This window comes from Macaca nemestrina, chromosome 20 (assembly GCF_043159975.1).
Source record: "Macaca nemestrina isolate mMacNem1 chromosome 20, mMacNem.hap1, whole genome shotgun sequence".
NCBI classification, from domain to species: domain Eukaryota; kingdom Metazoa; phylum Chordata; class Mammalia; order Primates; family Cercopithecidae; genus Macaca; species Macaca nemestrina.
This window is the reverse complement of record NC_092144.1, coordinates 48,960,904-48,988,563: the sequence shown is the minus strand read 5'-3', so window position 1 is coordinate 48,988,563 and position 27,660 is coordinate 48,960,904. Positions and strand designations below refer to the sequence as shown.

Genomic DNA, 27,660 nt, shown 5'->3' with positions numbered 1-27,660 from the left:
TTGAGGAATCGCCATACTGTTTTCCATAATGGTTGAACTAGTTTACAATCCCACCAACAGTGTAAAAGTGTTCCTATTTCTCCACATCCTCTCCAGCACCTGTTGTTTCCTGACTTTTTAATGATCGCCATTCTAACTGGTGTGAGATGGTATCTCATTGTGGTTTTGATTTGCATTTCTCTGATGGCCAGTGATGATGAACATTTTTTCATGTGTCTGTTGGCTGTATGAATGTCTTCTTTTGAGAAATGTCTGTTCATATCCTTTGCCCACTTTTTGATGGGGTTGTTTGTTTTTTTCTTGTAAATTTGTTTGAGTTCTTTGTAGGTTCTGGATATTAGCCCTTTGTCAGATGAGTAGATTGCAAAAATTTTCTCCCATTCTGTAGGTTGCCTGTTCACTCTGATGGTAGTTTCTTTTGCTGTGCAGAAGCTCTTTAGTTTAATGAGATCCCATTTGTCAATTTTGGCTTTTGCTGCCGTTGCTTTTGGTGTTTTAGACATGAAGTCTTTGCCCATGCCTATGTCCTGAATGGTACTACCTAGGTTTTCCTCTAGGATTTTTATGGTATTAGGTCTAACATTTAAGTCTCTAATCCATCTTGAATTAATTTTCGTATAAGGGGTAAGGAAAGGATCCAGTTTCAGCTTTCTACTTATGGCTAGCCAATTTTCCCAGCACCATTTATTAAATAGGGAATCCTTTCCCCATTTCTTGTTTCTCTCAGGTTTGTCAAAGATCAGATGGCTGTAGATGTGTGGTATTATTTCTGAGGACTCTGTTCTGTTCCATTGGTCTATATCTCTGTTTTGGTACCAGTACCATGCTGTTTTGGTTACTGTAGCCTTGTAGTATAGTTTGAAGTCAGGTAGTGTGATGCCTCCAGCTTTGTTCTTTTGACTTAGGATTGTCTTGGAGATGCGGGCTCTTTTTTGGTTCCATATGAACTTTAAAGCAGTTTTTTCCAATTCTGTGAAGAAACTCATTGGTAGCTTGATGGGGATGGCATTGAATCTATAAATTACCTTGGGCAGTATGGCCATTTTCACGATATTGATTCTTCCTATCCATGAGCATGGTATGTTCTTCCATTTGTTTGTGTCCTCTTTGATTTCACTGAGCAGTGGTTTGTAGTTCTCCTTGAAGAGGTCCTTTACATCCCTTGTAAGTTGGATTCCTAGGTATTTGATTCTCTTTGAAGCAATTGTGAATGGAAGTTCATTCCTGATTTGGCTCTCTGTTTGTCTGTTACTGGTGTATAAGAATGCTTGTGATTTTTGCACATTAATTTTGTATCCTGAGACTTTGCTGAAGTTGCTTATCAGCTTAAGGAGATTTTGGGCTGAGACAATGGGGTTTTCTAAATATACAATCATGTCATCTGCAAACAGTGACAGTTTGACTTCTTCTTTTCCTAACTGAATACCCTTGATTTCTTTCTCTTGCCTGATTGCCCTAGCCAGAACTTCCAACACTATGTTGAATAGGAGTGGTGAGAGAGGGCATCCCTGTCTTGTGCCAGTTTTCAAAGGGAATTTTTCCAGTTTTTGCCCATTCAGTATGATATTGGCTGTGGGTTTGTCATAAATAGCTCTTATTATTTTGAGGTACGTTCCATCAATACCGAATTTATTGAGCATTTTTAGCATGAAGGACTGTTGAATTTTGTCAAAAGCCTTTTCTGCATCTATTGAGATAATCATGTGGTTCTTGTCTTTGGTTCTGTTTATATGCTGGATTATGTTTATTGATTTGCGAATGTTGAACCAGCCTTGCATCCCAGGGATGAAGCCCACTTGATCATGGTGGATAAGCTTTTTGATATGTTGCTGAATCCGGTTTGCCAGTATTTTATTGAGGATTTTTGCATCGATGTTCATCAGGGATATTGGTCTAAAATTCTCTTTTTTTGTTGTGTCTCTGCCAGGCTTTGGTATCAGGATGATGTTGGCCTCATAAAATGAGTTAGGGAGGATTCCCTCTTTTTCTATGGATTGGAATAGTTTCAGAAGGAATGGTACCAACTCCTCCTTGTACCTCTGGTAGAATTCAGCTGTGAATCCATCTGGTCCTGGACTTTTTTTGGTTGGTAGGCTATTAATTATTGCCTCAATTTCAGAGCCTGCTATTGGTCTATTCAGGGATTCAACTTCTTCCTGGTTTAGTCTTGGAAGAGTGTAAGTGTCCAGGAAATTATCCATTTCTTCTAGATTTTCCAGTTTATTTGCGTAGAGGTGTTTATAGTATTCTCTGATGGTACTTTGTATTTCTGTGGGGTCGGTGGTGATATCCCCTTTATCATTTTTAATTGCGTCGATTTGATTCTTCTCTCTTTTCTTCTTTATTAGTCTTGCTAGTGGTCTGTCAATTTTGTTGATCTTTTCAAAAAACCAACTCCTGGATTCATTGATTTTTTGGAGGGTTTTCTGTGTCTCTATCTCCTTCAGTTCTGCTCTGATCTTAGTTATTTCTTGCCTTCTGCTAGCTTTCGAATGTGTTTGCTCTTGCTTCTCTAGTTCTTTTAATTGTGATGTTAGAGTGTCAATTTTAGATCTTTCCTGCTTTCTCTTGTGGGCATTTAGTGCTATAAATTTCCCTCTACACACTGCTTTAAATGTGTCCCAGAGATTCTGGTATGTTGTATCTTTGTTCTCATTGGTTTCAAAGAACATCTTTATTTCTGCCTTCATTTCGTTATGTACCCAGTAGTCATTCAGGAGCAGGTTGTTCAGTTTCCATGTAGTTGAGCGGTTTTGATTGAGTTTCTTAGTCCTGAGTAGTAGTTTGATTGCACTGTGGTCTGAGAGACAGTTTGTTATAATTTCTGTTCTTGTACATTTGCTGAGGAGTGCTTTACTTCCAATTACGTGGTCGATTTTGGAGTAAGTACGATGTGGTGCTGAGAAGAATGTATATTCTGTTGATTTGGGGTGGAGAGTTCTATAGATGTCTATTAGGTCTGCTTGCTGCAGAGATGAGTTCAATTCCTGGATATCCTTGTTAACTTTCTGTCTCGTTGATCTGTCTAATGTTGACAGTGGAGTGTTGAAGTCTCCCATTATTATTGTATGGGAGTCTAAGTCTCTTTTTAAGTCTCTAAGGACTTGCTTGATGAATCTGGGTGCTCCTGTATTGGGTGCATATATGTTTAGGATAGTTAGCTCTTCCTGTTGAATTGATCCCTTTACCATTATGTAATGGCCTTCTTTGTCTCTTTTGATCTTTGATGGTTTAAAGTCTGTTTTATCAGAGACTAGTATTGCAACCCCCGCTTTTTTTTGTTCTCCATTTGCTTGATAAATCTTCCTCCATCCCTTTATTTTGAGCCTATGTATGTCTCTGCGTGTGAGATGGGTCTCCTGAATACAGCAGACTGATGGGTCTTGACTCTTTATCCAGTTTGCCAGTCTGTGTCTTTTAATTGGAGCATTTAGTCCATTTACATTTAAGGTTAAGATTGTTATGTGTGAACTTGATCCTGTCATTATGATATTAACTGGTTATTTTGCTCGTTAGTTGATGCAGTTTCTTCCTAGCCTCGATGGTCTTTACATTTTGGCATGTTTTTGCAATGGCTGGTACTGGTTGTTCCTTTCCATGTTTAGTGCTTCCTTCAGGGTCTCTTGTAAGGCAGGCCTAGTGGTGACAAAATCTCTAAGCATTTGCTTATCTGTAAAGGATTTTATTTCTCCTTCACTTATGAAACTTAGTTTGGCTGGATATGAAATTCTGGGTTTAAAATTCTTTTCTTTAAGAATGTTGAATATTGGCCCCCACTCTCTTCTGGCTTGGAGAGTTTCTGCCGAGAGATCTGCTGTTAGTCTGATGGGCTTCCCTTTGTGGGTAACCCGACCTTTCTCTCTGGCTGCCCTTAAGATTTTTTCCTTCATTTCAACTTTGGTGAATCTGGCAATTATGTGTCTTGGAGTTGCTCTTCTCGAGGAGTATCTTTGTGGCGTTCTCTGTATTTCCTGGATTTGAATGTTGGCCTGCCCTACTAGGTTGGGGAAGTTCTCCTGGATGATATCCTGAAGAGTGTTTTCCAACTTGGTGCCATTTTCCCCCTCACTTTCAGGCACCCCAATCAGACGTAGATTTGGTCTTTTTACATAATCCCATACTTCTTGCAGGCTTTGTTCATTTCTTTTTCTTCTTTTTTCTTTTGGTTTCTCTTCTCGCTTCATTTCATTCATTTGATCCTCAATCGCAGATACTCTTTCTTCCAGTTGATCGAGTCGGTTACTGAAGCTTGTGCATTTGTCACGTATTTCTCGTGTCATGGTTTTCATCTCTTTCATTTCGTTTATGACCTTCTCTGCATTAATTACTCTAGCCATCAATTCTTCCACTTTTTTTTCAAGATTTTTAGTTTCTTTGCGCTGGGTACGTAATTCCTCCTTTAGCTCTGAGAAGTTTGATGGACTGAAGCCTTCTTCTCTCATCTCGTCAAAGTCATTCTCCGTCCAGCTTTGATCCGTTGCTGGCGATGAGCTGCGCTCCTTTGCCGGGGGAGATGCGCTCTTATTTTTTGCATTTCCAGCTTTTCTGCCCTGCTTTTTCCCCATCTTTGTGGTTTTATCTGCCTCTGGTCTTTGATGATGGTGATGTACTGATGGGGTTTTGGTGTAGGTGTCCTTCCTGTTTGATAGTTTTCCTTCTAACAGTCAGGACCCTCAGCTGTAGGTCTGTTGGAGATTGCTTGAGGTCCACTCCAGACCCTGTTTGCCTGGGTATCAGCAGCAGAGGCTGCAGAAGATAGAATATTTCTGAACAGCGAGTGTACCTGTCTGATTCTTGCTTTGGAAGCTTCCTCTCAGGGGTGTACTCCACCCTGTGAGGTGTGGGGTGTCAGACTGCCCCTAGTGGGGGATGTCTCCCAGTTAGGCTACTCAGGGGTCAGGGACCCACTTGAGCAGGGAGTCTGTCCCTTCTCAGATCTCAACCTCCGTGTTGGGAGATCCACTGCTCTCTTCAAAGCTGTCAGACAGAGTCGTTTTCTTCTTTTTTCTTAAATCAACTTTTATTTTAAGTTCCGGGGTGCATGTGCAGGAAGTGCAGGTTTGTTACATAGGTAAATGTGTGCCATGGCGGTTTGCTGCACAGATCATCCCATTGCCTAGGTATTAAGCCCAGCATTCATTAGCTATTCTTCCTGATGCTCTCCCTTCCCCTGCCCCCCTGACAGGTTCCAGTGTGTGCTGTTCCTTCCCCTGTGTCCATGTGTTCTCATCATTTACCTCCCACTTATAACTGATAACATGCAGTGTTTGGTTTTCTGTTCCTGCATTAGTTTGCTGAGGATAACGGCTTCCACCTCCATGCCTGTCCCTGCAAAGGACATGATCTCACTCCTTTTTATGGTGGCATAGTATTCCATGGTGTATATGTACCACATTTTCTTTATCCAGTCTATCATTGATGGGCATTTGGGTTGATTCCATGCCTTTGCTATTGTTAATAGTGTTGCAGTGAACGTAAGTGTGCACGTATCTTTATGATAAGAATAATTTATATTCTTTTGGGTATATACCCAGCAATGGGATTGCTGGGTCAAATGGTATTTCTGGTTCTAAATCTTTGTGGAATTGCCACACTGTCTTCCACAATGGTTGAACTAATTTACACTCCCACCAACAGCATAAAAGCATTCCTTTTTTTTTTTTCTGCATCTTGTTTAAATTCTTTTAAACTAAGAAGACAAGAACTGAGTAATCACAACAGCCGTCAACAATCTCTGTGTGTAGACAATCGACAATTTGCTGTTCTTCAGCTCCTCTGGAGCCTGAAGTTGTCAGATGAACCCTCATGGGTCAGTTGTAAGGTTAGGCAGAGCCTGGGCCAGTGTTTTGAGGCTGTATGTGTAGTGTGGTAGGTTGTGCAATATATAAACTGCCTCACTAGGAAGGGACACAGACTTATCATCAGTAACATAACATTGTATACTTTCGAAACATGCTAATAGGCTGGGCCCATTGGCTCACACCTGTCATCCCACCACTTTGGGAGTGCCTCAGCCACCGTGCCCACCTATGACAATTTCCTATCACATGAAAATAAATTTTCTTCAGGAAGAGTTCTTTTTCAGTTGCTACAACGATGTATGATGTTTAATTTAAAAGATATTGCTCTTTCTCCTCTTTTCTGCTGGTGCCCAGCAATTCTGTGCCATCCCATTTCTTTGTCTCAATCTTAACAGTTGCCTCGAGAGTGGGGTTTTTACCTTCTAAGGGTACATATTTTTTGGGTTCTGCTTTTACAAGTTCCTTTGTGTATTCTCAGATGTTCCCTGCTGCAAATATCATTGCATCCTTGTCATGCTGCTGTCTGCTGTGAGTCCCAACACTGATTCTGTGGGTTCCAAGTATGGTTGTTATTTGATGTTGTGGCGGGGCAGGGGGTGGGGGAGGGAATTTCTCATTCCTGCAGCCTTCTCATGCTTCTATTCAGTTCTTAAGGATCAGACTTTCGAAGGGCTCGGTCTTGGGTTCTCCATGTGTCCACATCTGTGTTAGTTTCCTTTAGGCCGTATCGAATCTGCACGTGTATAAGATATATGCTGAAAATGCCTCGTTTAACTCTACCGTAGACCTCAACTTTTTCTACTGGAGCTCCAGATATATTAACATGTAATTTCTGCCTTAACATCACTACTCACATTTCTTCGAGGCACCTGTCACTATTAATCCAAATCAGGTTCTCCTCCATTTTTCCCTGTACCAATTTCTGGAAACCCTCTCCACTTAGTTGTTCATGGATGGGAGTAATCTTTGACATTCTCTCCCTCACATTGAATAAATATAAATCCCGGTCTCTCTCTTTCTTGTTTTCTCTTTTTTACCATGTAAATGAGTAGCTGGGACTACAGACATGTGACACCACGCCCGGTGAAATTTTTGTATTTTTTGGTAGATACAGGATTTCACCATACTGGCCAGGTTAGTCTCGAACTCCTGGCCTCAAGTGATCCACCCACCTTGGCCTTCCAAAGTGCTGGGATTACAGAAGTGAGCCACCGTGCCTGGCCTCTTTTAGTTATTTTTAAATGTACAGTTATTGACTATAACCACCTTGTTGTGCTATCAAACACTAGGCATTATTCATTCATTCTATTTTTTGTACCCATTAACCATCTGCATCTCTCTTCCTCAGCCCTCTACTGTCCTTCCCAGCCTCTGGTGACCATCCTTCTACTCACCATTTTCATGAGTTCAATTGTTTTGGAGTTTTAGGTTTCACAAACAAGTGACAACATGTGATGGTTGTCTTTCGGTGCCTGGTTTATTTCACTTAGTGTAATGATCTTCGCTTCCATTTATGTTGTTACAAATTGCAGGATCTCATTCTTTTTTATGGCTGAATAGTACTCCCTTGTGTGTAAGTACCACGTTTTCTTTATCCGTTCATCTGTTGCTGGACACTCAGGTTGCTTCCAAATCTTGGCTAATGTGAACAGTGCTGCAACAGACATGGGAGTGCAGATATCTCTTCAACATACTGATTTCCTTTCTTTTGGATATACGCCCAGCAGTGGGATTGCTGGATTTCCATTTTTAGTTTTTTGAGGAATCACCAAACTGTTCTCCATAGTGGTTGTACTAATTTACATGTATTCTTTAATGAAATTTTACTTTACTGTGGTAAAAATGCTTTACATGACGTCTACCCTCTTAACACATTTTTATGTTTGCAGTACAGTGTTGTTAACTATTGGCACAGTGTTGTACAGACAATTTCTAGAACTCATTCATCTCGTGTAAGTGAAACTTTATGCCCACTGGTTAACAATTTCCCATTTACCCCTCCTCCCTACCCGCTGGTAACCACCATTTTACTCTCTGCTTCTCTAATTTTGACTATTTCAATCACCTCATATGAATGGAATCCTGCAGTATGTGTCCTTCTGTGACTGGCTTATTTGCTTAGCATAATGTCTTTAAGTTCATCCATGTGGTTGCATATTGCAGGATCCCCTGCTTTCTACAGGCTGAATAATTTTTCATTGTTTGTATACACCACATATTCTTTATTGAATCATCTGTCTATAGTCATTTCAGTTATTTCCATATTTTGGCCATTGTGAATAGTGCTGCAATGAACAATGGGATGCTAATATCTTTTTGAAAACCCGATTTCAACTTCTTTGGCTATATACCCAGGAGTGGGATTCCTGGGTCACATGGTAGTTCTATTTGTAATTCTTTGCGAAAGTTCCATACTGTTTTCTGTAGTGGCTGCACCATTTTGCATTCCTACCCACAGTGCACAAGGCCTCCAGTTTCTTCACATCATTGCCCACACTTGTTATCTTTTGTTCTTTTGAAAATAGCCATGCTAACAGATGTGAGGTCGTATGCCACTGTGGTTTTGATTTGCATTTCCCTGGTGATTCAGCATCTTTAAAAAAAATGTATCGATTCACTTGATGCTCACAACAACTTTATGAGGTAGATACAATAACTATCCGTATTTTTCAAAAAAGGAAACTGAGGCATAGAGAGTTTAAGAAGCTTCCACAAGGTCACAGAGCTAAGAATGAAGAGAGCAGAGGTTTGAACCAGTCTTGCTCCGGAAACTGAACTATTTTTGTTTGTTTTGATTCAGCATCTTTTCATGGTTATGATTGTGGTAATAGATAGACACATATGTAATGTCAAAACTTCTTGGGGAGCCAGACATAGTGGCTCACTCCTATAATACCAGCACTTTCAAGGGCCGAGGTAGGAGGATTGCTTGAGCCCAGAAGGTTGAGTCTGCAGTGAGGTATGATCATGCCAGTGCATTCCAGCCTGGGCAGCATAGCAAGACTCTGTCTCTACAAAGATAAAAAAAATTAGCTGGGCATGGTGACATGTGCCTGTAGTACCAGCTATTAAGGAGGCTGAGGCAGGAGGATCAATTTAGCCCTGGGGTTCGAGGCTTCAGTGAGCTGTGATCACACTGCTGCAAGCCAGCCTGGGTGACAGAGGAAGAGCTTATCTCTAAAACACAAAACAAACAAACAACAACTAAAAACACAAAAAACACACAAGCAAAACTTTCTGAGGAAAATCATGGAAGAACACTCTGAGGGCCTAAAGATGACAAAAGCAACCATTCTTTTTGTATGAAGTGTCTGGGAGTTTGTGGAAACTCAGGGACCACAGGAACTTGGAGGATGATTAGGTCTACAGGTTTTGTTTTTTTCTGTATGTCTCCAGAGGACCTCAGGCTAGAGAGGTCTGGAAGGGTCTAAGCCCAGTCTCCTGGAACACACTTCGTGATTCCTGAAAGCTTTTGGGTGCACACTGAGTGGTCCTGAGTGGAGGGAGGGGAGATAGACCTCCAGAAAGCCATGCATCAGTGTTCAAGGCGTGTCTGCCTGATCGTCTGACACTTAACTCCTGAGTTCAGGAGCCCCTGTAGGAACAACTTCATCCCTAACTCATCAGTATCAAGTTCCTTTTGCCAATAGTATCATTTCCTGGTCCTCTCAGCTCCTTACACCAGTCATATGGGAATGTCTGGCGTACGTAGAGGTATATGACAGTAAGGGGCCAATAAATACGTGTTGAATGAACAAACAACTCAAAAGAGACTCACACGCCCAAAGCCATATTTCTTCCTTCCATAGCCCAACGCCCTTCCATCTTCTGCATAATATCCTGAGATGCTTTGACTCTGTCTCTCTTTCAGGGGCAACCATTGACATTTTAACCACCTGCATGCTTCCAAAGTCACACTCTCTACACCCCACCCAGGATGAATTTCCATTAGCAAGAGCCAAGTCCTGGCTAATACTAGGAAGATATTATTATCATTAGCTTAAGTGTGGGGATTGGGAGATACCCTGGTACCTTCTGGGAGATGCTGTGATTATGCACATTATAAAAGAGTGTAATGAGGTGGATATTTTTATTGCGAGATTCTCTGCCCCTCACAATATATCCACTGAAGTCAGGAAAGTATCTCCCTTCACCTGCACCATTTTCACAGACTGTGGTAAAAGGCAGTGGGCAAACCTTTAGGTGGACTTACCATTCACAAACACCTGGGGAAGGAGATATATTGTTTGTGAGCTCAGAACATTCAGACCTCCACCTTCCCTTTCCACAAATGCCTTTCCTCTTTCATCGCCTGTAAAATTTCTATTCTCCCTCAAAGCAAAATAACTCAAATATCTCCTTCTCCAGGAAACCTGGCCAAGCCTTGGCTGCAGTAAATCATCCTCCATTGTCCCACTTCTTTGCTTCCAGAGCTTCTCATCCCTGGTCTATGCTGATGACAGTGAGCCTGTAGTTTTCCCTCAACATTCCTGACTGTCCATGAGAGGAGGAGATGTGTTGGATTCACCTCCCAATCTCTACTTGCACACCACACACTATAGCGCTTAAAGAGTTGTGTTCAGTGTTTTCCTCAGGGTCAAGACCTCTGCCATACACAGGAGACATGTCTTCCACCCTCAGGGATGAAGGACTCCAGTGGGGAATGTGTCTGTGGTCTGTGTTTTCTCAATGAGAAAGATACAGTGACCAATAAGGTTCAGAGTTTTGATGTTTCAGCTCTTTCTGCAAGAATGAGCACGTTTTATTGAGAAGACAAGGAGAGCACCAGAACCACAGGTAAGCCTTTGTGGTTGGGGCTTGTGTGCAGCAAAGGGCATGGTAGGATATGGTATCCAATTGTCCTACGGAGAACAGATCAGAGTTGGACTCAGTTCCTCCACAGCAGCCCCACCCCAGCCACTGAGGTCCATGCCCCTCACCCCTTAGGGCCCACATACCTGGTACTGATTGTCCAGCACCAAAACTCACAGCTCAAATGACTTCCCTGTCACAAAGGAGCCAGAGAAAGCAACGTTTTTCTCATTCCATAACCCTTTCTGGATGCTATTCATCACTACCACATTGCTTGTGTACACTAGGAAGTGGAATGTGCTGGTGGCGTCTTCTTTGGGATATTCATAGAAATCCACCTGGAATTCTGGATTCTTTCTGCAGAGACAGGAAAATGACTTTCTCCATAAAGCCATAACTATAGGAAATGTAACCTCCTGAGAACAAACATGGTCCTTCTCACTCTCTCTGTCTCAAATATCTACCTACTTTTCTCAGTTTGCACCCACCCCAACACACAGGCACACACGTGTGGAAAGGAAATCCTGCCTGATGTATTTCTCAGGCTCTTACATCAGCCACTTCTGTTCATTTTGGTGACTGGAGAAGTCTGAGTTGCCTCTATGGTGGGTCCCAAGGCATGCTAATACTTCCCCCTTTCCCTCCACCTTCCATTACACACAAGCTGTGGTCTACTCCCATAGAGGGGGACATAAAATTTGTCGTGATCTTCATCATATGACCCACAGTCAGGGAAACAGAGAGTCAGCAGGGGTGGAGATATGGGAGAGATGGATGCATCATTAGGTGAAACCAAGGCTTTGCTTCCTGCATTGATGCCCGGGTAGAATCAGGACACAGAGCATGGTTTCCTCTTTCAGCGAAGAGACACAGGCATGCCCCTGACAAGGAGATATTAATCTGAACCCAGACACACACACTCAGGGGCAGAGACACACATTGTATACACAACTAATTCCAAACTTAGATAAAAATACATAAAAACAGAAAATTATGCAAATCCAGCTATTCTCATGGACAAACATATACACATTCTCTTTTGCACTGTAGGCCAGTGTGTGGTAACCAAATCTAGGTTCAGTTGCTCGCATTCAAAAGCCAAAGTCAAGAGATGAGAGTTGGTGGGAGGAGAAGCAGGTTTATTGGGAACCAGCAACCTAAGGAGGTGGCAGGCTAGGGTTGCAAAGACCATCTCAAGTTTCTCAGGTGGGCTGGAGGGTTCCTATGGGAGGGTGATATGAGGAAACGATGCTCAGGGGTTGGGATCAAGAGGTGACTGAGGATTGCAGACATATGGGTGCACGCGAGGCTCTGAGAAGATTGGGAACTTCTTTGTCCTTAGTCAAGTCACAATGCTCCTATAAATCTTTAGGAAAACATAGTTGTTTCCACATCTCCCCTTTCCTTGCACAGTTCACTTAAAAACTACATGGTTGCTTTTATGTTTTATCTCAGTGCTTTACAATTATCTTAACTTACATGCAGGAATGGGTAAAAGTCTCTTAAACAAAAGTGGAGTTTGTTTTGGTGGTTCCTCTGCTGTTTCACTGTTACATGTGTTCAGTGATTCGTGTCCAGATGACCTCCTCACTCAGAGGGAGATGTAGGATTTGCCTTGATCTTTATCAAATGACTCAGGGAAACAATCAGTGAGCCTTGGAGAAAAAGGTTTCAGACAGGGATATTAGCTACTGATAAGGACCATTATGAGGAAGTGTCAATAGAAGTTTTAAGGAGCAACAAGGAGGCCACTGCATGTAGAGTAGAGGGGGAAAGAGGTGTGAGATGAAATTGAACAGAACATAGAAAAATAGATCACAGAGAAACTTATGGACCATTGTAAGGACTTTGACTCTAAGTGAAAGATGGGAGCCACGGACAGAGGACAGATATGATCATGCTTATATTTTAAAAGGATCCCCCTTGCTGCTGTGTACGGAATGGACTAAGGATAGGCATGGACAGAAGAAGAAAGACTATTTGTAAGGCTATGACAGTAATCGTCCAGTGAAAATGGTAACTCAGATCAGATTGGTGGAAGTAGAGCTGGTAGAATTGGTTAGAATATTTACATGTTTTACGGGAAGAGCAAACTGTATTTCCTGGTGAATTAGATGCGGGAGGTCATGAAAAGAGAAGAATCAAGAATGACCAGGGATTTTGGCCCAAGACACTGAGCCGGTGAGGAAGTCATAAATTAAGATTGGCAAACTGTGGATGGAGCATGTTTAAAGGGGAAGAATATCAGGAGCTCAGTTTTGGGAATCTTGAGTTTGAGATGCCTGTTGTATGTCCAAGTGCAGGGAGTTGAACACATGAGTTTAGAGTTCGGTACAGAGGTCTGGATTGGGGATATAAATTTGGAGCTTGTAACAGATAGATAACATTTAAAACGTGAGAGGCTGAGATCACTAAGGGAGTAAGTACAGCTGAAAAACAGAAGGGAAGCAGCATTGGGTCAACCCAAGATAAAGAAGTCAAGAGAAAAGGAGGAAGCAGTAAAGGACATCGAGATGGAGCAAACAGCGAGATGAGAAGAAACCATGAGAGTTCCGTGTCCTGGTGGCTAAGTGAAGAAAGTTTATCAAGCAGGAAGAAATAATCAACTGGCAGGTTATGTAAGATGAGACCTGATAACTGACCATTGTGTTTAGCAATATGCAGGCCATTAATGACTTTTACAGAATCATTTCTATGAGGTGGAAGGAGAGAAGGCCATTTCAGACTCAGTTTAAGGAGAAATGAGTGAAGAAATTAGAAGAAAGTAAGACTATGCAGTTCTCTTTTTCATATTAAGTCATCAATATAATTTTTTCATCTATTATATGAAAGCTTGCATGGCTGTTCTTTATTTTATCCTTTAAATCCTTTACAAAGATACTCAAGATTTCTTTTTTCAAAAATTTTAGATTTAGGGGGTGCCTGTTCATGTTTGTTACATTGGTGTATTGCACAATGTTAGGGACTGGGCTTCTAGCGTACCCGTCACTCAAAAACTGAACACTGTGTTCAATAGGTAATCTTTCAATCCTCACTCCCTCCTCTCTCTGCCTTTTTTTTTTTGGAGACTCCAGTGTTTATTATTTCCATTTTTATGTCCATGTGTACCCATCGTTTACCCCTCATTTTAAGTGAGAACATGCAGAATTTGATTTTCTGCTTCTGAGTTAGCTCTCTTAGGATAATAGCCTTCAGCTTCATCCACGTTGCTGTAAAGGACATGATTTTATTTTTTTAAGGGCTACATAGTATTCCACAGTGTATATGAAGCATGTTCTCTTTTCTTTTTTCTTTCTTTCTCTTTTTTTTTTTTTTTTTTTTTTTTGGAGATAGCGCTTCACTCTGTTGCCCAGGCTGGAGTGCAGTGGCACGATCTCGGCTCACTGCAACCTCTGCCTCTTGGGTTCAAGTGATTCTCCTGCCTCAGCTTCCTAAGAAGCTGGGATTACAGGTGGTGGCCACCACACCCAGCTAATTTTTATATTTTTTGTAGAGTCGGGGTTTCACCATGTTGGCCAAGCTGGTCTCGAACTCCTGACCTCAAGTGAGCCGCCTGGCTTGTGATCGTCCCAAAGTCCTGGGATTACAGGTGTGAGCTACTATGCCTGGCCATATGTAGCATATTTTCTTTATCCAGTCAACTGTTAATGTACACTTAGATTGGTTCCATGAATTTTCTATTGTGACTAGTGCTGGAATAAACATAGGAGAGCAGGCTGGGCGCTGTGGCTCGTGCCTGTAATCCTAGTACTTTGGGAGGCTGAGACAGGTGGATCATCTGAGGTCAAGAGTTCGAGACTAGTTGGGCCAACAAGGCGAAACACTGTCTCTACTAAAAATAGAGAAATTAGCTGGACGTGGTGGCATGCACCAGTAATCCAAGCTACTCTACTCGGGAGGCTGAGGCAGGAGAATCGCTTGAATCTGGGAGGCAGAGGTTGCAGTGAGCCGAGATCGCGCCATTGCACTCCAGCCTGGGCAACAAAAGCAAAACTCAAAAAATAAATAAATAAATAAAATTTTTTTAAAAAGTAAATAAAAATAAACATAAGAGTGCAGGTGTTTCTTTTCCTTTGGGTAGGTACCCAGTAGCGAGATTGTTGGGTCGAAGGCGAACTCTATGTTTAATTCCTTGAGATATCTATACACTGATTTTCATAAAGGTAGAACCAATCTACCTTCCCACAAACAGTGTACAAGCATTCCCTTTCCTCTGCATCCATGCCAACACCTGTTGTTTTTGACGATTTATTAATAACACCAAGAGGAAGCAAAGAAATGGAGCCACAGCTAGCAGAAGAATGAGATCAAAGGATGGACTTTTCTCTATTGCCTGGATTAAAAGTTTTAATTGCCCAGCACTTTGGGAGGCCAAGGCGGGTGGATCACGAGGTCAGGAGATCGAGACCACTCTGGCTAACACGGTGAAACCCCGTCTCTACTAAAAGTACAAAAAACATTAGCCAGGCGCAGTGGCGGGTCCCTGTAGTCCCAGCTACTCAGGAGGCTGAAGCAGAATGACATGAATTGGGGGGACGGAGCTTGCAGTGAGCGGAGATCGTGCCACTGCACTCCAGCCTGGGCGATAGAGCGAGACTCCGTCTCAAACAAAACAAAACAAAAAAATTAAATTGACGGAGAAGTTGCAGTTTTACTGAAGCAGCTCCACAAATGGAAAGGCTTTTATTTTTTGTTCACTATTTCAAGAAGATTTTTTCACCATTTTTTGTGAAGCATCCTTAAGATTGTTGGCCTCACTATATTTTTATTTGCTAATATCCTGAAATCAACTTTCTGCTTCAGACAAGCATTGAAAAAAGTGGCTTATAGACCTTGAATCTGGAAACATGTCAGCGGAGAAGTTTAACTGTCTTTCTTTTTAATTATTTCAATTTCTTTGTTAAATACTTCTGAAAGCATTCTGAATTCCATCTTTGTGTTATCTTGAATTTCTTTTGAGTTTCCTCAACACGGCTATTTTTCTCTGCCTGAAAGGTCACATCCCTCTATTTCTCCAAGATTGGTCCCTGGTGCCTTATTTAGTTCATCTGGTGAGGTCATGTTTTCCTGGATGGGGTGTTGATGCCAATAGATGTTCTTCAGTGTCTAGGCATTGGAGGGTTACGTATTTGTGGTAGTCGTCACTGTCTGGGCTTATTTGTAGCCATTCTTTTTGGGAAGGCTTTCTGGATATTTGAAAGAACTCGGATGTGGTGATCTAAGCAGTATCTGCTTTAGAGGATACCCCAAGCCCAGTAATGTGACGCTTCTTGCAAACTCTTAGAGGTACCGCATTGATGGTCTTGGACAAGATCCAGGAGAATTCTTTGAGTTACAAGGCACAGACTCTTGCTCTCTTCCCTTAATTTCTCCCAAACACAGAGTCTCTCTGTGCTGGGCTGTCTGGAGCTGTAGAAAGGTGACACAAACACCATTGTGGCCACAACCACTTTGACTGCTGTGGGTTAGACCTGAAACCAGCACAGTACTGGTTCTCCCACAAGGCTTTCTGTAACCACTGCCTGGCTGCTGCCTATGTTTGCTCAAGAACCTAGGGCTCTAATATCAGCAGGTGGCAAAGTCCCCCAGGCCCTAGGTGGGTCCAGAAGTGCCATCCAGGAGTCAGGGACTGGAGTCAAAAACCTTAGAAGCCTACCTGGTGTTCTATTGTATTGTGGCTGAGCTGGCACTCAGACCACAAGGCATAGTCCTTCCCACTCTTCCCTGCTCTTTCCAAAGGCCGTGGTCACCCCATAGCCCATACGCACTCCACAAGGAACACCGCCGGACTCCCTCTGATGTTCTCTTAGGGCTCAGCAGCTCCTAGGTCAGCTTGTAGTGAATGCTGCCTGGCCTGGGGCTCACCTTCCAGGGCAGTGGGCTCTCCTCTGGCCCAGGGCGGGTTCAGAATTGCTGTTCAAAAGTCAAGTCCTAGAGTCAGTGACTCCAAGACCCCGACTGGTGCTCTACTCCCTGTGGCCATGCTGGTACCTAAGGTGCAAGACCAAGTCCCCTTTACTTTTCCCTCTGCTTTACTCAAGCAAGAGCCTTGCCCCATAACAACCACAGATGGGAATGTGCTGAGTCTCAGCTGAAGCTGCAGGTCTTAGAGGCTCACCCAAGGCCCTCAGCATAGTACCTGGGTATCACTGCATGTTATTCGGAGTCCAAGGTGATAAATAACTATTCAGTTAGCAGGTGATGAATGCTTCCAGCAATGAGTCCTTTCCTTGAAGACAGCAGGTTTTCTTCTGGCACAGGGTGTGTCTAGAAATGCCATCTGCGAGCTAGGGCCTGGAAAGAGGGCCTCATGCCTCCAACCAGTGCCCTATCCTGCTGTGGCTGAGCTGATATCCTAGATGCAAGGCAAAGCCTTCCCCATTCTTCCCTCTCCTCTCCTCAAATGAAAGAAAGGCGTATGTTTTGGAGCTGTGAGCTGTGCAGCTTGGAGTTAGGGGAGGAGATGCCGGTACTCCCTTGGCTGCCCAAGCTGGTGTTTTGGTATGTCATGTGCACTGTTTCTGGCATGTGCACTGTTTCCAAGTCCCCTGTTTCTGGCCCTCGTCGAGCACTAGGACTAGTCGAGCACTAGCATAAGTGTTGATGGACACTTAGGTTGGTCCCATGAATTTGCTATTGTGACTAGTGCTGTAATAAACATACGAGTCCAGGTGTCTTTTTTATATAATCATTTCTTTTCCTTTGGGTAGGTGCTCAATAGTGGGATTGCTGAGTCAAAATGTAGCTTTGTTTTTGATCCCTTGAGGTATCTCCACACTGTCTTCCATCGAGGTAGAACCAATATACCTTCCCACGAAGAGCATACAAGCATTCCCTTTTCTCTGCATCCATGCCAACATCTGTTGTGTTTTGACTTTTTAATATTACCCAAAGACTAGGTGCTTCCTTCAGGGAGATTTCTGGCAAGAGGAGGCAAAGAAATGGGGCTGCAGCTAGCAGAAGAACGAGATCAAGAGATGGACATTTCTTTATGGTTTTGGCCTTAAAGTTTTAATTGATGGCGAGGTTGCAGTTTTATTGAAGTAACTCCAAAAATGGAAGGTGGTTGTTGTTGTTGTTCACTATTTAAAGAAAATTCTTTCCCAATATTTCTGAAGTATTCTTGAGATTGTTGGCCTCCCTCTATTTTTATTTGCTTGACAGCACTGGGTTTGACTGTGCTGAAAGTAATTCAAAGCCCTTGAGGTGGCTCCTGGGTGTCGCTGCTGTTTACCTTGACATCACCTTTCTGCTTCCCACAATCATTGAAAAAAGTGGTTTACAGACCTTGCATCTGGAAACATGTCAGTGGAGCAGTTTAATTGGCTTTCTTTTTATTTCAATCTCCTTGTTAAATACATCTGATAGGATTCCAAATTCCTCTTATGTTATCTTGAATTTCTTTGAGTTTCCTCAACACAGCTATTTTGAATTCTCTATCTGAATGAACACATATCTCTGTTTCTTCAAGACTGGTCCCTGGTCCCTTATTTAGTTCATCTGGTGAGATCATGTTTTCCTGGATGGTGTTGATGCTAATAGATGTTCTTCAGTGTCTAGGCATTGGAGGATTAGGTATTTATTGTCGTCTTCACTGGCTGTGCTTATTCATAGCCGTCCTTCCTGGGAAGGCATTCCAGATATTTGAAAGAACTTGGGTGTGGTGACCTAAGCTGTATCTACTTCATTGGATGCCCCAAGCCCAATAACATGATAATAGTAAAAAATAGGCACTTCTTTCTTTTTTATTATTATTATACTTTAACTTCCGGGGTACATGTGCAGAACGGGCAGTTTTGGTACATAGGTATACCCGTGCCATGGTGGTTTGCTGCACCCATCAACTCGTCACCAACATTAGGTATTTCTCCTAATGTTATCCTTCCTCTAGCCCCCGACTCCTCGACAGGCCCCAGAGTGTGATGTTCCCCTCCCTATGTCCATGTGTTCTCATTGTTCAACTTCCACTTATGAGTTAGAACATGTGGTGTTTGGTTTACTGTTCTTGTGGTAGTTTGCTGAGAATGGTGGTTTCCAGCTTCATCCATGTCCCTGCAAAGGACATGAACTCATCCTTTTTTATGGCCACATAGTATTCCATGGTGTATATGTGCCACATTTTCTGAATCCAATCTATTATTGATGGACATTTGGCTGGGTCCAAGTCTTTGCTATTGTGAACAGTGCTGCAATAAACGTCAGTGATAGGCACTTCTTTCAAGGAGATTTGTGTTCTTACAGATTCTTAGAGGTATGGCCTTGATGGTCTTGGACAAGATCCAGGAGTGTTCTCTGGATTACCAGGCAGAGACTCTGCTCTCTTCCCTAAATTTCTCCCAAACATACAGAATCTCTACATGCTGAGATGCCTGGAGCTGGGGGAAGGGTATCACAAACACCCCTGTGACCACCACTATAAGCGTGCTAGGTCATACCCGACGGCAGCACGGCACTGAGTCTCCCCCAACATCTGCCGTAACCACTGCCAGGCTGCTGCCTATGTTTACTCAAGGCCCTGGGGCTCTAGTATCAGCAGGCAGCAAAGCCAGCCAGGCCTGTGTTTTTCCCTTTAGGTCAAGGAGATCTCCCAGGCCCCAGGTGGGTCCAGAAGTCCCATCTGGGAGTCAGGGACTGGACTCAATAACCTTAGAAGTCTACCTAGTGTTCTATTATATTGCGGCTGAGCTGGCCCTCAAACTACATGACACAGTCCTTCCCACTCTTCTGTCCCCTTTCCAAAGGCAGAGAAGCCTGATTCTGTAGCCATTGCCTCTCCAGGCCATGAGGAGCACTGCCAGTCTACCACTGATGTGCCCTTAGGACCCAAAAGCCCTTAAGTCAGCTTGTAGTGAATGCTGCTGGACTGGGGCTTACCCTTCAGGGCAGACATCAGCCGAGTTTGGTCCAGTTCTTCTTTCTACTCTAGCAGGACAGCACTAAGCCCATTGCCTCACAATTGATGTTCTTCCTCCACCACTTCCCAGAATGCTCTCTGTACCATGCTGTTGCTGCCAGGGAGTGTGTGGGGTGGGGGTGGGGAGGTGGGTGGAGATGATGCCCCCGATTCAGGGCTGTTTTTTCTATCTTTTCAGTGCCTCTTTCAGCGATATGAAGTTAAAACCAGGTACTTTGAGTGCTCACCTGGTTTTGGTTCTTATGAAGGTGTTTTTTCTGGGCAGGTCCTTGTTAACCTGTTGTCCTTCCATGGGGGATGATCAGCGGAGTCTTCTATTCTACCATCTTGCTCCTCTGCCTTTGTAATTGGCTTTCAAACTAACAAAATCATCTTTTCATCTTCAACTGTGTCTTAGGTTTACTTACGCACACACTAATTGCATTATGTTCCCTGGAGTGGAGAATAATAGGAGGGTCCTTACGGCAACCATCAGGTAAGAAGTACTGGCTCCCAGAAAATACATCAGTGGCACTTGTTTTTCAATGGATCCTGACAAACAAACATCTGTCTCTGAAAACAACCATTGGATGTATTTAATCCTGAGTTTTTGGCATCATAGAAGTGGATCTGGTAGAATTGGTCAGAATATTTATATGTTTTTTTTAAAAAGTGCAAACTATTTTCTGGTGGATTGGATGTGGGATGCGATGAAAGGGGAAGAATTGAGAGTAATTACCAGGATTTGGCCCAAGACACTGCCCTGTTGAATAAGCCATCAACTGAGATTGGCAAAGCTGTGGATAGAACACGTTTAAGGGGGAAGGATATCAGAAGCTCAGCTTTGGGAATCTTGAACTTGAGATGCTTTTGTATGTCCAAGTGTGGAGAGTTGAATATATGGGTTTAGAGTTTAGTAGAGAGATTTGGATTGGGGATATATATTGGAGGGTTGTAACAGATAGATAACATTTCAAATCTGAGAGATTGCCATCACCAAGGTTGTAAGTACAGCTAAAAAGGAAGAGAAACAGCATTGGGTCAATCCAAGATAAAGAAGTCAGGAGAAAAAGAGGAAGCAGTAAGGGACACTGAGATGGAGCAAACAGTGAGATGAGAAGAAGCCAAGAGAGTTCAGTGTCCTGGTAGCTAAGTAAAGAAAGTTTATCAAGGAGGAAGGAATAATCAACTGGCAGGTTAAGTTAGATGAGGCCTGACCGCTGACCATTTTGTTGAGCAATACACAGGCCATTAATGACTTTTACAAAATCATTTCTATGAGGTGGAAGGGTAGAAGGTCATTCAGACTGAGTTTGAGGGGAGATGAATGAAGAAATTAGAAGAAAGTAAGACTATGTAGTTTTTTTTTCCTTTTGAATAATCAATATATATATTTTCATCTATTATTATATGAAAGCTTGTATAGTTATACTTTATTTTATCCTTTAAACCCTGCATAAAGAGGGTTAGTTTTTTTTTTTTTTAATTTTAGATTTGGGGGCACATGTGCATTTTTTTTTTCTCCTGAGCGTATTGCATAATGGTAGGGATTGGGCTTCTAGTGTACCCGTCACTCAAATACTGAACATCGTGTTCAATAGATAATCTGTCAACCCGCACTCCCTCCTCTCTGTGCCCCATTTTGGAGCCCCCAGTGTCTATTATTTCTATGTTTATGTACATATGTACCCATCGTTTACCTCCCAACTTGTAAGTGAGAACATGCAGTATTTGACTTTCTGCTTCTGAGTTAGTTCACATAGGATAATAGTCTCCAGCTCCATCCATGTCACTGCAAAGGACAGAATTTCACTTTTTTGTGGCTATTTAGTATTCCCTGTTGTATATGTAGCACACTTTCTTTATTCAATCAACTGTTGATGGACACTTACTTTGATTCTGTGACTTTCCTATTGTGAATAGTGCTGCAATAAACATAAGAGTTTAGGTGTCTTTTCATATAATGACTTCTTTTGTGGGGTGTATATACCCAGTATTGGGATTACTAGGTGGAATGCTAGGTCTTTTTTCAATTCGTGGAGATATCGCCTGCTGTTTTCCATAGAGGTAGAACCAATTACATTCCCACCAACAGTGTGCTAGCATTCCCTTTTCTTTGCATCCATGCCAACATCTGTTGTCTTTTGATATTTTATTATTAATAATACTTAAGGAATATGCACTTCTTTCAAGGAGATTTGTGAGAAGAGGAAGCGAAGAAATGGAGTCACGGCTAACAGAAGAATAAGATGAAAAGATGGACTTTCCTTTATTGCCTGTATTTACAGTTTTAATTGATGGTGAATTTGCAGTTTTGTTGAAGAAACTATGCAAATGGAAGGGGTTTTTTGGTTCACTATTTAAAGAAAATTCTTTTACTGTATTTTCAGAAGCTTTCTTTTTTTTTTTTTTTTTTTTTTTTTTTTGAGACGGAGTCTCGCTGTGTCTCCCAGCCTGGAGTGCAGTGGCGTGATCTCGGCTCACTGTAAGCTCCGCCTCCCGGGTTCACGCCATTCTCCCGCCTCAGCCTCCCAAGTAGCTGAGACTACAGGCGCCCGCCACCACGCCCGGCTAGTTTTTTGTATTTTTAGTAGAGACGGGGTTTCACCATGTTAGCCAGGATAGTCTCGATCTCCTGACCTCGTGATCCACCCGCCTCGGCCTCCCAAAGTGCTGGGATTACAGGCTTGAGCCACCGCGCCCGGCCCAGAAGCTTTCTTAATATTATTGACCTCGGTAGGTCCTGGCAGTCAAACTGCTCCCTTTAAAAAAAAAAAAAAAAAAAAAAAAAAAAAAAAAAAAATTATATGCATTTGATCCTGTTTGGTTGGCATCACGGAAGTAGAGCTGGTAGAATTGGTCAGAATATTGATAAGTTTTAAAGGAAGACCAAATGTATATCCTGGATTGAAGATGTAATGTGATTGTAACAGAAGAAGAAAGAATGACTACCAAGATTCTCTTGTTATAGTTTTATTAACTGTCTGTCCATTCTTTAGTTATTTGAAATTATTAATGGACTTTTTCCCAGGAAAGGAAGATTTTATAGGGTTAACCCAGCTTGTAGCACTTTGCTATTGCAATAATAAATGCGTATGTCTATTTTCAGTGGCTGATAGAACAATGGATTTGAACTATAGCTTGGACTTACCAGATATTTGAACATTCTACCCAACAGCTGCAGAATATACATTCTATTTGTCAGCAGATGAAACATTCTCCAAGACAGACCATGTGATAGGCCACAAAACGAGTCTCAATAAATTTAAGAAAATTGAAATTCTATCAAGTACTCTTTCAGAACACAGTGGGATTAAGTTGAAAATCAACCCCAAAAGGAGCCCTCAAAACTATGCAAATACATAGAAATTAAATAACCTGCTCCTGAATGATTGTTGGGACAAGAATGAAATCTAGATGGAAATTAAAAAATTCTTTGAAAAGAATGATAACAGCGACACAACGTACCGAAAACATATTAAAACCTGTGGGATACAGCAAAGGCAGTGCTAAGAGGAAAGTTCAAAGCCTTAAATGCCTGCATCAAAGAGTCTGAAGGAGCACAAATAGACAATCTAAGGTCACAACTCATGGAACTAGAGAAGCAAGAACAAACCAAAGCCAAACCCAAAAGAAGAAAAGCAATAACCAAGATCAGAGCAGAACAAAATGAAATTGAAACAAAAAAGTACAAAAGATAAATGAGACCAAAAGCTGATTCTTTGAAAAGATAAATAAAATTGATGGACCACTAGTGAAATTAACCAAGAAAGAAGAGAGAAGATCCAAATAAGCTCAATTAGAAATAAATTGGGAGATATTATGACCAGTACCACAGAAATACAAAGAGATCACTCAAGGCTGCCATGAGCACCTTTCTGTGGGTAAACTAGAAAACCTAGAGGAGACTGATGAATTCCTGGAAATAAACAACCCTCCTAGATCAAACCAGGAAGAATTAGAAACCCTGAAAAGACCAATAACAAGCAGCCAGATTGAAATTCTAATAAAAAAAATTGCCAACAAAAAAAAGTCCAGGACCAGACAGATTCACCACTGAATTCTATCAGACATTCAAAGAAGAATCGGTACGAATCCTGTTGACACTATTCCACAAGATAAAGAGGAAATCCTCCCTAAATCATTCTATGAAGCCAACATCACCCTAATACCAAAACCAAGAAAGGACATAACAAAAAAAGAAAAGTACAGACCAATATCACTGATGAATATACATGCAAAAATTCTCAACAAAATACTAGCTAACCAGATCCAACAACTTATCAGAAAGGTACTCCACCACGATCAAATGAAACCCACTGCATCCCTGCATACCAAAAAATGCAATCATGGTTTAACATACACAAATCAATACATGTGATACATCATGTAAACAGAATTAAAAACAAAAGTCATATTATCATCTCAATAGATGCAGAAAAAGCATTGGACAAAATCCAGCACCCCTTTATGATTACAACCCTCAGCATAATAGTCATAGAAGGGACATAACTTAAAGTAGTAAAAGCCGTCTACGACAAACCCACAGCCAATATAATACTGAACGGGAAAAAGTTGAAAGTATTCCCTCTGAGAACCGGAACAAGACAATGATACCCACTCTCACCACTTCTATTCAACATAGAACTGGAAGCCCTAGCCAAAGCAATCAGACAAGAGAAAGAAATAAAGGGCATCCAAATCAGTAAAGACAAAGTCAAACTGTTGCTGTTTGCTGATGATAAGATTGTATACCTAGAAAATTCTAAAGACTCCTCCAAAAGCTCCTAGAGCTGAAAAATAAACTCAACAAAATTTCAGGATACAAAATTAATGTTCACAAACTAGTAGCTCTGCTATACATCAACAGCAACTAAGCTGAGAAACAAATCAAGAACTCGACCCCTTTTACAATAGCTGCAACAAAATAAATAAAATACTTAGGAATATACCTAACCAAGGAGGTGAAAGACCTCTACGAGGAAAACTACAAAACACTGCTGAAAGAAATAATAGATGACACAAATGGAAACACATCCCATGCTCTAGCATCCCATGTGAAATTTCGACATTGTGAAAATGACCATACTGCCAAAAGCAATCTACAAATTCCATGCAATTCCCATCAAAATACCACCATCATTTTTCACAGAAAACAATCCTAAAAAAAAATCCTAAAATTCATATGGAACCAAAAAAGAGCCCACATACCAAAGCAAGACTCAACAAAAAGAACAAATGTGGAGGCATCACATTACTTGACTTCAAGCTATACTGTTAATATAAGGTCATAGTCATCAAAACAGCATGGTACTGGTACAAAAGTCAATAGACCAATAGAACGGAATAGAAAATCCAGATATAAAGTCAAATAGTTACTGCCAACTGATCTTTGACAAAGTAAACAAAAATATAAAGTGGGGAAAATGACGCCCTATTCAACAAATGGTGCTGGGATAATTGGCAAGCCACGTGTAGAAGAATGAAACTGGATCCTCACCTCCCACCTTATACAAAAAATCAGCTCAAGATGGATGAAGACTTAAATCTAAGACCAAAAACTGTAAAAATTCTAGAAGATAACATCAGAAAAATCCTTCCAGACACTGACTTAGGCAAAGGCCTCATGATCAATAACTCTAAAACAAATGCAACAAAAGCAAAAAGATAAATAGATGGGACTTAATTAAACCAAAAACTTCTGCACAGCAGAAGAAGCAATCCGGAGAGTAAACACACAACCCACAGAGTGGCAGAAAATCTTTGCAACCTGTACGTCTAACAAAGGACTAATATCCAGAATCTACAAGGAACTCAAACAAATGATCGTGAATAAACTAAATAGTCCTATCAAAAAGTGGGCCAAGGACCTGAATAGAAAATTCTCAAAAGAAGATAAACAAGTGGCCAAAAAACATATGAAAAAATGCTCAACATCACTAATGATCAGGGAAATGCAAATCAAAACCACAGTACAATACCACCTTGCTCCTGCAAGAATGGCCAAAATAAAAAAATATTTAAAAAGTAGATGTTGGTGGGGATGCGTTGAAAAGGGAACACTTTTACACTGCTGGTGGGAATGTAAACTAGTACAACCACTATGGAAAACCATGTGGAGAATTCTTCAAGAACTAAAAGTAGAACTACCATTTGATCCAGCAGTCCCACTACTAGGTCTCTACCCAGAGGAAAATAAATCATTATTTTAAAAAGATTCTTGCACACGCATTTATGGCAGCACAATTTGCAATTGCAAAAATATAAAACCAGCTCAAATGTCCATCAATCAACGAGTGGATAAAGAAATTTGGGTGTATATGTATACCATGGAATACTACTCAGCCATGAAAAGGAACAAACTATTGGCGTTCACAGCAACCTGGATAAAACTGGAGACCATTATTCTAAGTGAAGTAACTTAGGAATGGAAAACCAAACATTGTATGTTATCATTCATAAATGGGATCTAAGCTATGATGATGCAAAAGCATAATAATGATATAATGGACTTATGCAAAGGCATAAGAATTACACAATGGTTTTTTTTTTTTTTTGTATGTCAATGATATAATTAATGTTTGGGTTATGCATTACAAGATTTTCTTGAGAACAAAGGCCAGCTCAGCTGGTGAACACTGCCACACTCATAATGACAGCCTGGCCACACTCTGCATCTGTTCCCCAGAATGTTCCTTTACTTGTTCTACTGACTGAACTTTTCAACCCAGCTGAAAATCCATTTTTGTTTCATTTTCTCTTCTAGCCATAAAACTATTAAAAGATTAAAATGAAATCCATAGCCCGGACATATCTCACCACTCAGTCAACTGATAATTCCTGAGAAATACTCTCTGGTTTGAATTCCAGGAAGAAGTTAGAGGAAGAGGTATTTCTTTCTCAGAGAAGGAGCTATCGAGCATCTGCTCTAAGCCAGACACTTAGTAGTAAACACAAAGCTGCTCTCAGTGAACTGGCAGACGATGAGAAGTGGCCACGCCGTGGCTGTTCTATGAGAGTAGAGGCATGGGATTGTCCCGTCAGTCATGTGAAGGGTGTGATGGAGAGAGAAAGGCCAGGAATCACACTGATGTTTCTGTATAAAAGAAGGGAAGGGAGGGAGGGAAGGAGAGAGGGAATAAATGTGGATCTCCTTAAAAGGAAACACCGGGTTATCAATACCTGGCATAAAACCATGGCATTGAAAGTTATGCATTCAGTGAACATTTATTGAGCACTTACCTTGTGACAGGCAATTTATGAAGTGCTGGGATGTTCCAGGATAGAGAGGAGGCTGAGCAAACCCACCTTGCTGTATAGAGTGGTCGAACCTTGCTGGAGGAATGAGAAAAACAGAACACAAAATAGTCACAAAGAGCTCTCGGTAACAAGAAGGATGGTTGCTGGGTTCCAAACTGTGATTAAATTTTTTAAAAAATTTTTTTACTGTATTGTGACCTTTATTTTTAAAATGTTTATACAAGTCATTTAAGTAATATAATACCTTCTTGTGTGTAAAATTCAGACATTACAGATTTATACCTTGACCTCATTTCTTCCAAACCCAGTGTCCCCCCTACGAGGAATGCCTTCTTTTGACATTTTCTAGTACATTTATGAGTGTTTGTGTGTACCTATGAGATCAATTTTATTTTTTTGTCTTTAAAATAATTAGTCTCATATTATGCATGTTTTCTTCATGCCTTTTCATACTACAGCATTTCTTGAAGATATAGCCATGCCAGTACTGATAATTTTGTTTTTCTTTTATATATAGTCTATACACTGGCTACTTGATTAAAAACTGTATTGCAAAAAATTTCAAATGTATGCAAAAGTAGAGAACCGTCATCCCTAGATCATTTTAAAGCAAATCTCAGCTATTATATAATTTCATACACAAAACCTAAAGTTTTTCAGGGGAACAGTGTGTGCTGGGAAAGATGTAATTGAAAAGAAAGACTGAAAGCAAGTCATAGGGCATAATGGATTTCTGAAGAAATAGTTGTAACCAGCTTTACCCATGTCCCTACAAAGGACATGAAGTCATCATTTTTTATGGCTGCATAGTATTCCATGGTGTATATGTGCCACATTTTCTTAATCCATCAACATGGCACATGTGTACATATGTAACAAACCTGCATGTTGTGC

The 27,660-nt window shown here is 41.3% G+C and overlaps 1 protein-coding gene across 1 annotated transcript in view; it reads right to left on the bottom strand.

Annotated features, from left to right (window-relative positions):
• Window positions 1–27,660, bottom strand: part of LOC105495360 (leucine twenty homeobox) — a 112,375-nt gene that overhangs the window by 26,044 nt on the left and 58,671 nt on the right. Inside the window, exon 2 of the mRNA XM_071086785.1 lies at window positions 26,749–26,841. The gene's annotated coding sequence lies outside the window, so the exon portion shown is untranslated. The remainder of the gene's footprint in view (window positions 1–26,748; window positions 26,842–27,660) is intronic.